This window comes from Hydra vulgaris, chromosome 11 (genome assembly GCF_038396675.1).
Source record: "Hydra vulgaris chromosome 11, alternate assembly HydraT2T_AEP".
Lineage (NCBI taxonomy): Eukaryota > Metazoa > Cnidaria > Hydrozoa > Anthoathecata > Hydridae > Hydra > Hydra vulgaris.
The window spans coordinates 19,615,453-19,620,000 of record NC_088930.1 but is presented as its reverse complement, the minus strand read 5'-3'; the positions used below and the strand labels follow the sequence as shown (position 1 = coordinate 19,620,000).

Here is a 4,548-nt window from a genome sequence, read left to right as displayed (position 1 = left end):
ACAAGTATTTCGGAACAATTTTTTTTTATAACTGTTTATTTATATATTTGTTTAGACATTCACATATTTTTATACAAGTTTATGATTATATAAATATAAATATATATATTTATATATATATATATATATTTATGTATATATTTATATTTATTATATTTACATATTTATATATATTTATCATATATATATATATATATATATATATATATATATATATATATATATATATATATATATATATATATATACATATATATATATATATATATATGAATATATATATATATATATATATATATATATATATGTACATATATATATATGTATATATATATGTACATATATATATATGTATATATATATATATATGTATATGTATATATATATATATATATATATATATATATATATATATATATATATATATATATATATATATATATATATATATATATGAGTTTATTTATAACATAATTTATAACATAGTTATTTGTGTTATTCTCTGCATAATTTATAGAAAGGCAAAAGTTCATTCATTTTTTATGGTTGCTTTTAATAGTTCAAGTAGTATGATTTTTAATTAGCAATGATTTAGAGTGAGAGAGCATTTCTGAAAATCAAAATATACGAAAGAATTATTTATAAGAAAACTTATTATTAACTATTAAATTATTAACTATAATTCATCTTATCCACGACTTCGATTAGCTTTTTTAATATAAAAATTTGTTGAATTTTTTATTCAATAGTGCTGCCATTCGGTTAATACCTGAGTTAAGTTCATACTGGAACTATGATTTAAATGAAGAAATTAACACGTTAGTTAGTTCTTTTCCATTTTCTTGTAATTTCATTTGGCTCCATTTTAAAGCAATAGTAGTCAGTACAAAAAAAACTTCAGTGATCAATGAAAGATTCTTTTGCACAATTAAGTTAAACTGATTAGCGTGAAGAAGAGTTTGTAGGCGTAATTTAATCTGATCTTACCCAATTAGACATCGATTTTCTGGATTAAATATGTTTCTTTTATAAGCGCTTTTCTGAGTCAAATACATTTATCTTTAATTTTTTTTATTTTGTATACATTTTTGCTTCCAACAAGGCATCAAGCAACCACTATAAGATTTGGAAGTTACTGGAAGAGTAAAGATGAAGTTTGTCGAGCAAGATATTGATTGACAGGCGACTTAAAAGATTGCAAATTATATGAATTAAGAAAGCAAGATGAAGGAAGCAAATTCCAAAGAACTGATCGAGGAAAAAAGCTAGACAAATAAGAGTTTTAGAAGCACTTTTTTGAATCCAATACATATCTTTTATAAGCACTTTTCTGAATTGAATGCATTTCTTTACCAAATCGAATACATTTCTTTTATAGGCACTTTGAAAGATCTGTAGCATTAGGAAACAGCTGATTAACAAATTCCATCACAGCTTGTTTGAATTTGGCTTTAGTTTTTATGTGATATTAAACATTCTTTATAAATTGATTGGATACTAGTGATGTTTACTTCTTCAGCTGATTTAGCTAATCGAACAACATTTGTAAACATAAGCTTCCTCGATTCAGCTAATTGCTGAGAATTTATCAGATGTTTAATTTCAATTTCCTTTTAAAGATCAATATTTAAATCATCATCTTCATCAATGTTTTGCTGCTTCTTATCTGACTCTTCAATATAAAGAGCAACTTCTTTGTTTAGCGATGCATCATCTTTATTTCCGGAGTCACTATCACCTTTCTTCTCTTCAACTTTTTTTTCTTGAGACTTTTCAAATAACAGTCTGACAAATGAACTTCCTTCATCACATGCAATATATTTTAAATGCAATAGAAAAGAATTAATTAGCAATTTCATTGTAATTACAGTAATTAAAGCCATAAAGTTAAATACTATCTATTTTGGATTTATTGAAAGTAACGGTTATTCTTTTAACTCCTAATTTGATATTTTCTTCATTGTGGCGTCCCATCATTTTTCTTTTTCATTAATATTGCACTGATCGCAATAAAATCCAACATTACGGAAGATGACTAAATAAAGTGACCATGGGGCATCATCCAATTTTTATTATGTTTGATAATTCTTAATTATTAAATGCATCTATCAATTAATGTGATTTAATGAAGAATTTTATAGTGTCATATGACTCAAACCACTTTCCAAAAATGTGGTAATGATTTCTTTCTAAATGTTTCCTATTATCAGATGTTCAACAAATATGAGCTGTGAACTTTTGATCACACAATATGCATAAAAACATGACATCATTTTGTGATTTTTTTATTTGATTATCAAATGTAATGAAATGAAGATATGATGTATATTCCTAAAATAAATAATGTAGTTATTAGTATTTTAAATCTAAGAAAAAGTCATTTAAATACTCGTTCAATTCAGTTCACAGCTTTTTTAACAGAGTTTCAGTTTCTTCAGTCAAAATCGTGCATTTTGTTTATCAAATTACACGAGTCCTTGGATAAATTTGCCAAAAGACTATTAGCCAGAAACTTTGATATTGGGTCTTTCTGGTATGGAGGGATAGAATTATTGGAGTCGGAAGTATTATTTGAAGACCTTATGGCTGAAGATGTCAATGGCCTTGTTGCACTTATTGTTTGCGTATTTTATTTTCACAATTACTTTGTGACCAAGGGGATCTTAAAATTTTTTTTTGTATGGCATAATATGTGAACATTCCCTTCACCTGTTCTACTTTACATTTTTTATTATTTATAAATACAAGTAGTATATTATAGTCATAGTAAACATTTCTGTCTCGAAACCAGTTTCAACACTGAAATAAAGAAGCACTTGGATCTTCCAGGGTTTATACATGTAAACCCTAAGAGATCTAAGTGTTTGTTTTTTTTTATTCATAATGGGTTCATAATGCGTAAGTTATTGGACAAAATAAAAATGTCAAAATCTTATTTATAAATTAAAAATTTTTTAAAAAAAAGCTATTATTACATATTTTTTTAAATAAAGTGTTTGTCTTTTATTTAATATCAGTTAATTGTTATATTAACTAAAAATACTCCAACATGCTATCATTATCTCCATCATCTGCAATAGATCTCAAGTTTGTGTAAATTTCGTTTACGTTTACAAAAGTAAACGCATTCAGTTTGATCAAATGCGTTTGTTTGCGTATGAGTTTTTATTTTAAAATGCAAAACGCACTTTTTTTTTTGCGGTCCAATTATGTCTAAAATAAGGCAGAATAGACTAGTTATTTAATTTGATAAAGTTTGTTATTAATAAACCTTTAAGAGTTTTAAAACTTTTAAAAAATAACATGATCTACTTAAAGACACTTATGTAGAGTAAACAATCAATGCTTGATCTTGTTTAAATAATGAAATTTTATAAATTTCTTTAGAAACATTAGAGGAATATAGATCAATATTTAAAACCAACCAGACGATTATGGACGGAGTAGATTCGTTGCGTCAAGAGGTGTGCCAGTTTGCATGAATTTTTCCAATGCCGGGATTAGATGATTTATAAAATATATTGTAAATACTAATTTTTATAAAATATAAAATCTTTCTTTATTAACATTCTATATGTCCGATGCGTGCAGCAGTAAATCACGAATAAAATTAAAATGAATATGATTAACCTTTTTAAAAAGAGTGAATTCTAAGTTCTAATGTTGCCCTCTCATAACCTTTTTAATTTAGTGAGTTGGATACTATGTCTTTACATGTAATTCTGTGACCTGTGATTGTTTAATATCCCAAGGAGTATTAAAAATTAGTTTATATGATTTAAAACTTATTACTCAAATTTCATATTATAAAATTAGTCTGATAGTTTTTCAATATTTTAAAAATGAGATTTGCAAAATGAACATAACGCCAAATTTAAAGTGTGTCTTAGTGTAACTTGCATAACACGCAATGTTGGAAGTTGCACACTATGTTGAAGCTTTAAAAATTTTAAACTTATTATTAAAAAATGATTAGCACTTAGCGAGGTCATAGGTCTAACAAAAAAAAGTTTGCTTTTTGTTCCACCTAGTGTTGCTAGATATCCGGCTTTTACGGAGGAGAACACATTAAAAATCTTTATCTTTAATGCTTCGATTATATTCTCCAATGTAATAGCCGGACATCTGGCAAACCTAATTGCACCAACGTCATATCAACAGCATTTGTTATTACATTTGTTATTAGTATTTAATGGAATATAATAATAATAGTAAAATATTAAGTTTGTTATTAATATTTAATGGTATTTGTTATATTTCATTAAATTTATATAAAGAAGAAATTAACGTCAAAGGTGGCTGCAATGTAAAATATAAATTTCGTATAACAACCCAATCATAACTTCACAAAATCTCTTTGTTTATAGTAAGCAGGTCGTTGAATTAATAGTCAGCATTTTGCTAACTTAGTAGTCAGCAGGTAGCTAACTTGACTAAAACTCTAAATAATGAGCAGTTTTTGGAAGAAAGAAAAATCTACTTGAAGATATACATGTTTTTCCACATTAAACTGGAGTCTGACCTCGCTTTTATTGTTCCCATTAAAAT

The 4,548-nt window shown here is 25.6% G+C and overlaps 1 protein-coding gene across 4 annotated transcripts in view; it reads left to right on the top strand.

Moving 5' to 3' along the window:
• LOC136087494 (serine hydroxymethyltransferase, mitochondrial-like) overlaps positions 1-3,562 on the top strand; it is a 9,882-nt gene extending 6,320 nt beyond the window's left edge. For 3 of the 4 annotated variants that reach the window (XR_010641830.1, XR_010641828.1, XR_010641831.1), the window contains exon 8: positions 3,388-3,562. The gene's annotated coding sequence lies outside the window, so the exon portion shown is untranslated. Of the gene's footprint in view, positions 73-3,387 lie in introns of those variants that run through there. The other variant, XR_010641829.1, reaches the window with a different exon arrangement.
• Positions 3,563-4,548: the final 986 nt, after the last annotated feature.